At 37.0% G+C, this 13,655-nt stretch overlaps 1 long non-coding RNA gene across 2 annotated transcripts in view; it reads left to right on the top strand.

Annotated features, from left to right (window-relative positions):
- LOC103163634 overlaps positions 1–13,238 on the top strand; it is a 30,579-nt gene extending 17,341 nt beyond the window's left edge. The window contains exons 2-3 of one of the 2 annotated variants that reach the window (XR_003480297.2): positions 8,001–8,137; positions 12,871–13,238. This is a non-coding gene — a long non-coding RNA (uncharacterized LOC103163634). Of the gene's footprint in view, positions 1–8,000; positions 8,138–12,486 lie in introns of both variants that reach the window. The other variant, XR_003480296.2, reaches the window with a different exon arrangement.
- Positions 13,239–13,655: the final 417 nt, after the last annotated feature.

Genomic DNA, 13,655 nt, shown 5'->3' with positions numbered 1-13,655 from the left:
GGAAGAGCGGAAAAAAGGGACCCTTCTCGTTTCTCCTTCGCTTAAATATGAGTCTCCTTGCTATGTCCACTTCCTGCCTGGATCACCACTTCTCTACTACATTTCCCAGAATCCTCTTTGGCTACTAGTCCCATCTAACTTGCTGTCTCATTGGCCAAACAGTATTTCATTTAACAATCAATAAGATAAACATACACAGTACATTCCCCATCAGTTTTTTTTTTTTTTTTTAAATGGAGTGTGCTGGATGTCTCTACAATTTTGTTCAAATGACTGCAGAACCTGGAAAAGCTGTTGCTGCTATTGATGCATAACATACTGCTATTATTGGCCTTTTTATACAAATATATATAATTTGAATTTTTGGAAACTTTAGCTGTGCTTTCAACTTTGGAAAAAAGTATCCCAGTTTACTGTGTTGAGTTGGCATTGTACAAAAATTGACAGCCATATTGGTCTAGAAATGTTGAACTTATTTTTTTTTCCATTTGTACAGGGGTAACGCACTGTATTAAATATGTAAGGTCTTAAAAGAAAAAGAAGGGATTTTGAGTTCCCATCCCATGTGAAGAGATGCTCTCTTGGCCTGGACACATGGGGAAGGGCCTAGGCCTGGCCCAGGATGATGTGGCAGACTTTGGGGAGGCCCTTTTGAGGGCTCTACCCTGATTGGGGAGTGGAGGGGACATGGGTAGGGGTAGGTGGGATGTTGGGGGGGAAGGGAGAGGGAGAAGGGATTGACATGTGAAGCAAGCTTGTTCCTAATTTGAACTAATAAAAGAATAAAATAAAAAATAATAAAAAATGGCAAAAAAGGGAGAACTTCTCCCATTGAAAAGCATGGACAGTGGGGAAAAACATGATGAAAAAAATGTAATACAATTTATGAAATGCTTAAAATAAAGGTGACCATGAAAATGTTGGCATGGGGAGAACATGAAATTTTGGATTATGTTTTTTTCCGTGGTGTCAAAGTAACTTGATTAAAAATAAAAATAGTCTTTTTTTATGAGAGTTATCTTTCTGTTACTATAACAAATAGCTGAGACAATTGACTAACCCTAAGAAATGGTTTAATCCTAGACTATCTGGGAGGTCCCTGGCAGTGGATCTATTCCTGGTACATTAGCTAGCTTGTTGGAACCCATTTCCTATGGTAGGATGCCATGCTCAGCCTAAGCAGTGGGAAGGGTCTTGGTCCTGCCTCAACTTATTGTGCTAGAGTTTGTTGAATCACATGGGAGCACTTAGCTGTTGGGAGGACCAGGTGTGGGGTGGGGTGGAGGAGAAGGGGTAGGAGGGAGAACTTTGGTTGGAATGGAAAATGAAATTTAAGAAAATAAATGCATTTTTCAAAAGAAAATACAGTTTTATAAAATGATTAAAAAAGAAAAGGTTTATTTTGCTTCATGCTTTTAGAGGTCAGTTCATAATCAAGCAACTCTATTGATATGGGGTTGTGTTATGGTAGGCAGGGTATGATAAAACAGTCATTAAATTTATGACTAAAATTTAAAAAGAAAGAGGAAAAGCCTGCAGTACCTCTACTTCCCAGAAGAGTGCATTTCTAAGGGACTTAGGATCTGTCACTAGGCCACACACCTCAGAATTTCCGCTGCCTCCCATTAATGACACCCTGGTGATAGAACTTTTTCTTATGCTCTTTTGGAAGACTCTTTGGAAGTACAGCAGCCTCTACATATAGGGCTCATGACAGCTACCCAGGGACTTCCATGAAAAATGTTATAAAAACAGTGGGGACAAAATTGAAACCACTTGGAAGGTGCAATAAGTTTGACATCCACATTACAAAAAGCAAAGCTGTCTAACCTAAGGGTATAAGCAGTAGATGTGGAAATTTGCCAAAGTACATGCGTGATATACTTATCTAGGGGCCATGTAACAAGTGAAACAAAAATTACATTTACAAACATAAATCATGAAAAAATAATTTGAAATTAATATAATTATTCTGTTTCCTTTCACTGTATATTATGTGCAAAGTTAATTTGACATGGGTTTATTAATAATGAGACATTGTATGTAAATATTCTGACCTTAAAACTAAAGAATTATTTATGTGTTTAGTATTATAGATTAGACAATTTAGAGAACACAAATATATATCTTTATTTTTCCATTTGTTTTCTTTTTTGGTTTTATCTATCTAGTTTCAGTGAATTAATTTTTGCTGGCAATTTTGAATGTGCATGTGTTATATGAACTGTTAACTATGCTTTTAATTCTGAGTTCTTTTTTTGTGAAAGGGTTTCTCTGTGTAGTCCTTGCTGTCCTGGAACTTATTCTGTAGACCAGGCCAGGCTCAGACTCAGAGATATGCCTGCCTCTGCCTCCTGAGTGCTGGAATCAAAGGTGTGTGCCACCAACAACCAGCTAATTCAGAGTTATTTATAAATTATATATATATATATATCTTTTATTTGTTCTGTGGTTGAGAGGTTGGCTCACATTTGTTATTGTTCAGAGAAATTCAACATCCAAAAATAAGTCAGAAGTCTCAAAATTAAAAGTGTGCATTACCCTAGTGCCAGATTTCTCTTTAAACTTATAATGGCTCCCTCTATTATGGTATCTCTTTTCTTGCTCTCTTCTATTAAAAAATGTCCACAGGTATACAATGATGACCTCCAACTAACAATCTAAACAATAATCAAGAGGCTACCTTAAATGCCCTTCTCCAATAATGAGATCGATGAAGATCCTAGAGTCTTCATCCAGTAGCTGGTAGAAGCAGAATCAGACACCCACAGCTAAACACTGAGCTGAAGTCCTGGAATCCAATTGCATAGAGGGAGTAGTGATGAGCAAAGGGTTCAAGACCAGGCTGGAGAGATCCACAGAAACAGCTGACCTAAACAAGGGGGAGCTCAGGGGTCCCAGACTGATAACTGGCAAACCAGCATAGGACTATTCCAGACCCCTGAAAACATGTCAGTTTTGGAGGTCTGGTTAATCTATGGGGCCTCTGGTAGTGGATCAGTATTCATCCCTAGTAAATAAATGGACTTTGGGAGCCTGCTCCACATAGACAGTTACTCTCTCAGCCTAGACATACTGGGGAGGGTCTAGGTCCTGCTCCAAACTATATGACAGACTTTGCAGATTCCCCCATGGAAGGATTCACCCTCCCTGGGGAGCAGGAAGGGGATGGAATAGGAGGTTGGTGGGGGGCAAGGGAAGAGGGGAGGGAGAGAGATGTGGGATTGACCAGTAAAACAAGCTTGTTTCTAATTTAAATTAAAAAAGAAAAATGTGAATTAATCTATGCATTATATAGAATTACAGTATTACATTAAGGGTTCCTTGTATATTCTAGGCATTGTTATAAATAGAAATGCTAACCTAGTTGATATGCATTACAACTATGTAAGATAGTACTGTTCTTTTTTTTTTGTTTGTTTTTCAAGACAGGGTTTCCCTGTGGCTTTGGAGGCTGTCCTGGAACTAGCTCTTGTAGACCAGGCTAGTCTCGAACTCACAGTGATCCACCTGCCTCTGCCTCCCAAGTGCTGGGATTAAAGGTGTGCGCCAACACCACCCAGCAATGGTACTGTTCTTATTCTCATTTGTAGATGACTAAACTGAGGTGTAATGTAGTCATGATATTCACCCCAATTTAGACTCAGATGACAAATAGCAGAGCCAAGATCCAAATTCACAAAATGTAAGTCTACAGAATTCTTTACAACCAAGCATAGTCATTGTCCTTCAATGTATAATTCTGTAAAAGATTCGCTTTGATTAATAATACAATATTTTCTTAGTATTAATGAAAAATCCAATGTTCTGATAAAAAAAATTGACAGAATCATCTAACATGTTTGGTGCTCATGTTCAGAAATTCATTTTCATTTGTTGGAGAATCTGCTGTCTCTGTAGTAGTAGTTAGTAGGGCATACAAATCACTAAGAAATGAAAAGTGATTTAATTAAATATTTGTACTGGATTAGTGCATGGTTTCCTCTGGAATCAAGTTAAAAGCACTTCAGTGCATTGAAGTCAACAACATATGAAATAAATAGAAGAAGTACACACTGCTCTGAATAGTGTGTTGCTGTACTCTTTCTGCCTTCAGAGACCTTCACAAGCATCTAAGGTGTAATGTAGATAGCAAGAAGGCCATGTCTGAAAGCAGAGAGGCTGCCTCTTTGCTATTTGGAAACTGGGGAACAGATTGTGAAGACATTAAACTCAATGATGAGAAGAGCAAGACCTCAGTGAAAGGAAAATTAATAGTCTAAAAACATGAAACTATGTTTAAATGAAAATGGAATCACAAGAATCCTCATTTTCCCTTTGCATATACTCCCTCAGTGTGATCTCCAATGTGTTTTTATAAACAGACCTGAATGTATGAAAATGTCTGTTAGGTAAATTACTGCATCAATGAATCTCTATAAAAATATAACAAGAGCTATACACCCTACTTGGATTTAATGTTGTGTTTGTAGCTACTATTTTCTTTAAGAATACTTAATAATTACTTGGGAACCAAATTTTAATTCTTGATCCCTGGAAAGTTAAGTCATCACTTTGAAAATCTGTATGGATAGGTACAAAAAAGAACTTTTCACTGCATTTTTTTTTAAATCACAGGCTAGCTTCCTCACCTTAATAGAAGATTTTTGACACAAATGCAATGGGACCCTCTGTTTCCTGTTATTTCAGAGAGGATGCCATTTTTTATTTATCAATATCTAACTAAAAGACGGATTCTTTTGTAACTTTAATGAAAACCCTTATGCTTATTTTATAATGTTATTTGGCATCAAACAATTCAAAGGGAGCTCTTAAATAATAGATGATTGAGAAAACAAACTAGTAAAAAAGATAAGATAAAAGTAAAATACTGCCGAAATACCTATTCTTTTAAATACTTAAATACAATGAACAAATTGTAACTAAACACACACACACACACACACACACACACACACACACACACACACACACACACATTAATGACAAATCAATAAAATTTTAGCATTTCAACTAGAGAAATGACACAAGAGGTGCTGTTCATCCACAATGCTGAAAGAGCTGAGTTTTAATTTCTAGGTAGAGATTATAGCTTTTCACATGCTGGGGTGGTTAAAACATAGCAGCAGCTATTCTAACCTTTGATGATAAAAGAATTGCAAAAGGCTTCCAGTGACATGACACAGTCCTTAATTGCATCTCTGATTAGAAACAGAAATTCTCAAGAGAGCTTAAAACTATTTTTGTCATGCATGAATTTCAGGTCCAGTCATAAACTATTTGTGTCTGTGAGTTGTTATATGTGAGAATTAAGATAAAAATGTAAACATTGAAATAATTCCTATAGCTTTTTTATTTATTTTTTATTAGTTCAAGTTAGGAACAAGTTGTTTCACATGTCAATCCCTTCTCCCTCTCCCTCCCCTCACCCCATTCCTCCTCCCCCACCCCTGACCTAACCCCCACCCCATCCATCCTCAACTCCCCAGGCAGGGTAGGGCCCTCAACAGAGGCTCTGCAAAGTCTACCACATCATCCTGGTATGGTCTGGGCCTTCCCCCATGTATCCAGGCCAAGAATGCATCCCTTCACGTGGGATGGACTCTCTAAGTCCCTTCTTCCACCAGGGAAAAATACTAATTCACTACAAGGGGTTTCCTGGAGTGCAGAGGCCTCCTCATTAATATCCATGTTCAGGGGTCTGGATCAGTCCTGTACCCCAGACAGCATGGGGGGGGTCGATGTGCTCCCCCTTGTTCAGGCCAACTGTTTCTGTGGGTTTCTCCAACCTGGTACCGACCCCTTTGATCTTCATTCCTCCCTCCCTTCAACCAAGTCATCAGTCTCATTTTAGGGGAAAGGCTTTTAGGTTATCCTCTCCACCATTGCCTGGATTGTCAGATGGTGTCATCCTTGTAGGTCTCTGGAAATTTCCCTAGTGCCAGATCTCTTCTCAGACCTATAGAGGCTCCCTCTAATATGATATCTCTCATCCTGCTCTCTCTCCTCTATTCTTCCCCCAACTCAATATTTCTGCTCCTCCATTTCCTCTCCTCCATTCCTCTTCTCCTGCTCTCATTGTGGCAGCTCCCTCTCCCCTACCCTCATGCTCCCAATTGGCTCAGGAGTTCATGCCACTTCCCATTCCAATTCCTGTAGCTTTAATATAGGCCTACAGATATGTATAAAAGAAATGAAAGTCTAGAAGAAAACTCTTGCAGTTCAACTTAGGACAACTTATCACTCAAAAATCCTCCAGATGAGCCAGACAATATGCTGTACACTGTATACTACAGTGACATGTACCCTTAGTAATATTATAAATAAATAATCATCTTCTGGAGTGAACATAAAACATACAAATGTCAACCTTTCAAGCAAAAAATGAGTTAGCTTCTTAACTTTAACTTCTGCTCTTTAAATATACCTTCGAGGTGCCTTCTTATAAAATCTGAGAAATTTTTAACAAGTATGTTATTTAAGTTGAAAGAGAGAAAGAGAGAAAAACACATGGTGATGCTTCCATCCAAAGCAAACAAGCTCCTGCCTAGTTCTAGCAGGGAAAATCCAGGAAACTCTCAGTACCAGGCAAAGGCGAAGTTGGTTGTCCCATATCATTCTCTTTCAAGATTTTAGAAGCAAATGCCTTAGATTGCAAAAAAAATGAAAAATATAATAGAAAATTAATGTTACGCATCAAAGTCTTATATTCCTATTTTTAAAAGCTAATGTTTTAGACATTAAGTATTTATTCAAATTTGATTACATACACAGATTCTTAAGTCAATATCTTTTGTACAGGAAATGAATGTTCCTTCAAGTTCATATTTACTGTGAAGAAATCTCTACTATTTACATTTTTATATGTAGAGAAAATTGCATTTTTTTCAGACACACAAACATGTTCTAAGTTAAAGAATATGGATTGATGAGGACTTGAATGAACATGACAGGAATGTTTCGAAATCTTGAGTTTGCTTTGTAGACAAGCTGCATTTCTAACCAAAGAAATGGTTAGAATAAAACGTGGAAATCACAAGTTATGTTGGCATCTTCCTAAATCACAGTGCAAGCCAATTCTACTTCCCAAGCAAATGACCAAGCCTCTTATCTCCTCGAATGTAATGCATATTTTACATATTTAATAACTTATGAAATGTAAATTTTCCCTGTGATAAAAATGATAAATATTTATGGGACACTATTAAAAATGTTCACTCATTGACAAAATTATCCGCTAAGTGCTCTGCTGTTCCAAAGAGGAGTAAAACATGATTTTACGTTAAGAGGTTCATGGGATTTTAAACCTGGAAAGAAAACAAACATGTCCATGATGGTTGTATACAATATAATTCTATACAAAAGAAAACATCATTATAGTGTGAAAGAATTTACAAAAGTACAAGTAAAAATATAGTTCAATCATGAGTTAATGCATTTGTTCACTCATAAATCCAAATTCTTAAGCCTCTATTCTCTATCTGATACTGCCTAACATTGTCTATGAACTGTGAACAACAAATGAAGGCTCTAAACATCATGTAGTATTCCTTAAATTAGGAAATTAAGACACTGATTATGTGCACAAATATGTAATTTTTGTTACTAATAGGGAACAATTATTAACAAAAAAAAACAGGCATATGATATGAGCCAATCCCCTGAGAGGCTTGGAGGACTGAATGAGAGTTAGTCAGATGGGGTGAGGCTGGACAAAGGCATTCCAAAGTAGAAGTCCAAATTTCTGGATAGTTTCCAAAACAATATGTTACCTAAGGAGTCACCAATGTGCTTTTGCTGTTTTTATTAGCTATCTTGAGAAGGAAATACTAATTTTTACATCAGCCATATTCCAATTCTATAATATTTTATCCTGTAGATCCAGTACCCTCTCCCCATTGTTTCCTTGTCCCACTGAACATTGTATTGAATAGTTTTCTGTCTTGCAACCTTTTTCAATGTCTTTTCTGATCTCAATTTCTATTCTTCTTCTGATTTAGGATGAAGAGAATCAGAGAATAAGAAAAAGTATTCCCAGGACAAAGCTGTACATTCTAGCATAAAATAGAGGGGAAAAGAAATAACTAAAATAAGGAATAAATCCAGAAGCAGGGGAAGATTCCATAGGTTTACACAGGTAATCTTAATTTGCTACAGTACATTATATGTGATTTTACTCTTGTTTGGGAAATATATATGTGTACACACACACACTCACACAAACACATATAGTAAATTTATTACCATCATGGTTAAGATGACCACATGATATAAAGCAACTAAAGCAACCATCATAAAACTTGTTAGTCCTATTGAACCCTCTGCTTATCATCATATCTCCATTTTAGATTAAGGAGATAACAATAACAGGTTGCCAAAATACCTTGAATTAGATTGGATTTTTATGATTAAATACATTCAAGGTGTATTATAAAGTTCTACTCAAATTAAGATAAAGCTGACTTAGAAATGTATGTCTAACTACTTCTGTCTTTGCCAACTGTGTCCAATGCGAGGATGCTTCTAGAAATTTTAGATAAGAAACAACATATGTTTGACAAATAATATATATTTGATAAATAAGTTTTATAAATTCCTGAGATGTATTCATGTTAACTGTAACTGACTTAAAGACAGATGTCTAGCCTGTCGGTCTTTGTTCTCTTTGTTAATGTTTAGCTATTTAAATAAACTGAGTCATACAAAAAACTGTGATATACTATAGTGGTACATTAGATAAGGACAAAGTTCCCAGTCTCTTTATGGACTGTATTTGTGGTTTATAATTTCATTTTGATACTAAAGGATCGTCAATTAAATCTTCAACTCAAAATTTTAACATTCAAACTTAACAGATAAAACTGTAAAATCCCAACCTTTAAAAGCTAATAAGTTGTTACAGATGATTAAGACATATAAGTGAATAGTCAGTCACCTCATAAAGTATCAAATTCCTTAATGTTCTCAGAACTGTGCTTGTAGGTATGCTAAGTTCAAATGTAATTCATTCACAATGTCAAGCTTTATTAAGCCTCTAGTTTGTGCTTGAAAACTAAACCTAAAGCAAGTAACTAAAACCAAGTAAAGTTTGTTTAAATTATGTAAACTTAATTAATAATGGTCCTCAGACTCTTCAGAGGTCTGTTGAATATGGCATTGAAAGCATTTAATGAGAAATTTTACCCGTGATAGACAAAAATGCTAGATCTTAGAGGTGACACTAAGGTCTCCAAATAAGACAATGGGGCACAGACAACTCCTCCTGGATTGTGGTAACACAAATTACTGGGAAAAACTGCCTCATACCTTGCTTGACAAAAGTCCTATCTAAAATGTGGACACTTTCAGGTTGTTTGGCCAATGTAGGTCAATTTTCCCAAGTTCCTTCTCCACAGGCAAATATCTGAGATCTTCTAGGTATGGCAGCCAAAGGCCAAGGCTGTCTCATGTGGCAGCCAAACATGGAATACCTCTGCCACCAGTGAAGCCACCAAGACCATGGGAGCCTAGGTTAACCGCCCAGGTAGCAGTGCAGCTCTGTTGTTTTAAATGATATGTAGGCATGTGGATTCTATTTCCTGTGATTATTTATCCTTCTCAGATCTCTGATGACTTTGATAGTCAAACTAACTGTGTCGTTGTTATTTCAACAGTGGCAAATGTACCATCTCCTTCCCCAAGACTGTAGCTCCCTTCTCTGTTCATTGTTTCGATGGCATCTATGTCTCCTGCTGGGAAAGGCAGACACAGACAGGTTACCTAGCTGGTAGACTTCAGGCTGACCAACATAAACTCACAAAAGAGGTTTCCAAATAACTTTTTACTACTCCTGTATTTAATGGAACTTGTTCTGCAGATGGCTGCTCTCAGTATTCAACCATCTGTCTCTCCTGGGAAATGATTAGAAAGAAAGAAAAGGTTTGAAGTTTATGTAAGTTGTGAGGGTCTATGGAAGCGATTTAAGGTATGCGAATTCAAATTATAAAGGTATAAGAAAGTGATTTAAAAATTAGAAATGTTTCAGACTTCTTTCCCTCTTTATGCTATTGTTATACTAAGACTTTAAAAGTTTTGGCATAAATCAATGGTGTTCTGATAGTCTATTAATCTAGCCCTGGCAAAGCACTGCTGCTATTATCATAGTCACAAGCTCAAAAATTTTAAATTTCCTTTTGTTGTCTACTAAGTGTGGACAAAAAGTGTTTCTCACTATGCTGAGAACATCTCTGTTCTATCTATATATTCAACCCTCTGGAGAGTGGGAAATATCAATGCTTGTCACTCAAAATCCTTTCGGGGTCCTGAAGCTTTTACTATGAGTTTTTACTATGACTCAGAGACATAAGTCCATTGCTTTGTCTTCACTGTGGTTTTCAGTACAGACTGCAAACAGTGGTAGTGCTAACATATCTAAAATTTTTATCTCTTTTTTGTAATCTTAAAGGAATTCACAGAAGCTTCAGGTACTCAACTTGGATCCACTTCTCACACTTCCAATAATCCTAAATTTCTCTACCTGAACATTCCTGGGGTTGGATCTCTCTCTCTCTCTCTCTCTCTCTCTCTCTCTCTCTCTCTCTCTCTCTCTCTCCCTCTCTCCCTCTCCCCTCTCCCTCTCTCCCTCTCCCTCTCCCTCTCCCTCTCCCTCCTTCCCTCCCTCTCTCCCTCTCTCCTCCTTTCTCCCTGGTCTTGGGACTCTCCCAAATTATCAGAGATCCATAGGCCTAAAAGTTTTAAAAGTACACCCAAGATAAACTTTTTCTCTTAAGTCCTTACCTCTCCTCCCCAGTGTATCTGTCCCATCAAGTTTCAAGTCAACTGCAGACTGCTCCAAGGCTGCCTATAATGAATGCATCAGACCCAGGTATTCCTTAAGAATATGTATCCTTGTGAGGACTTGAAAGCAGCTATCCCCAGGTAGTACAGCATTCCAAACTACTCCAAAGTGGCCTTTATTTTCCTAGGCCAAGGTGTTCCTACAGAACCAGGGTGTCAAGTCAAACAGCCTTCATTCCCCTCCTTATCCTTTGAATATCATTCCAGCCTTTCTAGTCCCCGACAAATAATTCATTACTTTCCCTATCAACATAAAGCTGGGGGTGTTCTTAAACCCAGGGCAAGTCTCACTCAGTATGTGCAGCTTCTCCCAGCACTTCTCACCCTGACCACTAAACTAAACTCTTCCTAGGAGCTGGGCTTTCTGCTTCCCCCACCCCCAGCGGAATTCCTATGTAACTCAGCCATTTTTACACTTGATCTACAGTGCCTCTCTCCCTTTCCCTCCTGTTCTCTCCTCTCATGGTTCAATTTAGTCTGCCAACAATGTTCACCATGGATCTTCCCTCTACCTTATATCTATAATATATTTTCTTCCTTAATCTACAATAAAACCTTCTCCATGCATTAGGAGTAATCTTGTCCTTTTATTTTATTTTATTCATTCATTGGTGTTAACCCTTATTGTTGCTGTCTTAACTTCTGAATTGGGTGACAAATTCATTTGGGATTGCCATGTGCTTCACTTACTTTAAAATCTTGCAAATTTTCTGATTAAAATGAGATAGTTTGGTTTGTTCCCAATTCAGTTAGTGTTACATGAATTAGTTCAGTACTGATTAGTTCAGTTCATTATTAACTCAACTGATTTCATGTCTACCTAACAGACTTTCACAATAGTGTGCTAGGGGTTTTTAATCAATAATTTGTCATAGTTATGGCTTTACTTTCATCTGTAGCACTCTTTACCTTCAACAATGCAATACTCAGTCTATATATGTAGGCAACATAATACCAACGTACTGAAAAATTCTAACAAAAAGTTTACTCATTTTGGTAATACTGAACAAGTAAGGAAACTTATTTTCTTTGATTTTAATGTGTTTTGGTAATATTTTACTTTTTAAATAAGAAGGACCTTTCAAATACATGAGAATTTCTTTTACAAATATACCTAAACTATGTTCGTTAACATTTTTTACTGGACATAGCAATTTAATAGCCAATTAAATGCAGAAATCTGGTACTCTTTTGGAAGTACGAAAAAGAATAGAAATATTCTATACTGAGAAATTAAATATATTTTAGATTACATAAATTTATTCTCTGACATGACCTTTTACTTCCAATATCTTGTGTATATCTGTGTAAAAATGGATTTGTATTTGAAAATACTATAAAATTTTCCCATGAATTTGTTCTGGAATTTGTCCTAAGTTTTTAAGTACATCTGGATAAAGAAATACGTGCCAATAACATGCACATGCATGACTACCAAGATGACCACAATCCTGATCTAATGAGAAAAGTAAAAATCCCCTAGTTTTTCCTCTATTTTAGATCAATTCTTGACTGCTCTTTGTTTATGTAAATGTGCATAGACATGGAGCTGAATGAAGAAATCTTTCCTGCCTTTATTTTCTACGGCTGTTTATTTTGGTCTAGACTTAAACATAAATGCAATGGTAACAGTCCTTTATATCTCAATAGAAAGAAAATCAAAGCTCAAGACAATGGAATAGACAAGATGGAAATGGTTGTTCCAGTGTCTGACACCAGCAGCTTCATGTTCCACAGAGAATTTCATGTCTGCTTTAGATGTTTATCTATAAAGTTAATGACTAGCCATGGTGGTGTGAATGTGGCTTGTCCTTAAAGGTTCCTGTGCTGGTTCATGTGTTTGATGGGCTGTATTAAGATGAGCTGCTTACTTTAAAAGCTGAATTCCAGTTGGAGATACTAAGTCAATCAGAAATCACTCCAAAACAGTTACTGCTGGTCTTGTGGACTTAGTTCCCAGAACAACAAGCTACTACAAAATAGCAACTCTTCACCCTTAAACTATAACTTGTGGTCTTTCCATATTTGATCCAGGTACTTTGATGCAAAGAATCCTCACCAGACCTTAGTAAAGCCTAGCACCATGATCTTGAAGCCCTTAAGAATTAATCAAATCTGACAGGATCCGAACTCAGCCGGCAGGCTCCAGCACACCCAGAGACTGCCAAGGCCCCGTTAACAGCCCTACCACCATCCACCTGCCCAGGAGAAGAGGACAGACATTAGAGTATTGAAACTGTTTGCATCTACCATAAGGGGACCTTGCACCCATAAACACCAAGAGAGGAAGAGACTCTTGCTATACCCACCAGAAGAAAGGATAGGAAGAAGACAATATCAAAGCACATTCAACAACAAAAAAACCAATATGACAACACCAGAGACTAGGGACCATACACCAGCAAGACCAGAACATCACAATGCAGATAAAGCAGAAGAAAAGGACCTTAAAAACATCTTCATGAAAATGATAGAGGGCCTCAAAGAAGATATGAGAAAATCCCTTAAAGAAATGGAAGAAAAAATAAACTAAAAAATACAACATATCAACAAATCTTTCAAGGAAACACTTCAAGACCTAAGAACTGAAATAGAGACAATAAAGAAAGAACAATCTGAAGGAATGCTGGAAATAGAAAAGCTGGATAAACGATCAGGAACTACAGATGCAAGCATAACAAACAGAATACAAGAGAATCTCAGGAGTTGAAGATACACTATGAGAAATAGGCTCATCAACCGAAGAAAATCTTAAGTCCAACAAATCCCTAACACAAAATATCCAGGAAATATGGGATACCGTGAAAAGATCAAACCTG

Source organism: Cricetulus griseus (genome assembly GCF_003668045.3).
Source record: "Cricetulus griseus strain 17A/GY chromosome 1 unlocalized genomic scaffold, alternate assembly CriGri-PICRH-1.0 chr1_0, whole genome shotgun sequence".
Classification (NCBI taxonomy): Eukaryota; Metazoa; Chordata; class Mammalia; order Rodentia; family Cricetidae; genus Cricetulus; species Cricetulus griseus.
The sequence above is the reverse complement of the archived record's forward strand: the minus strand, read 5'-3'. Positions and strand labels throughout refer to the sequence as shown.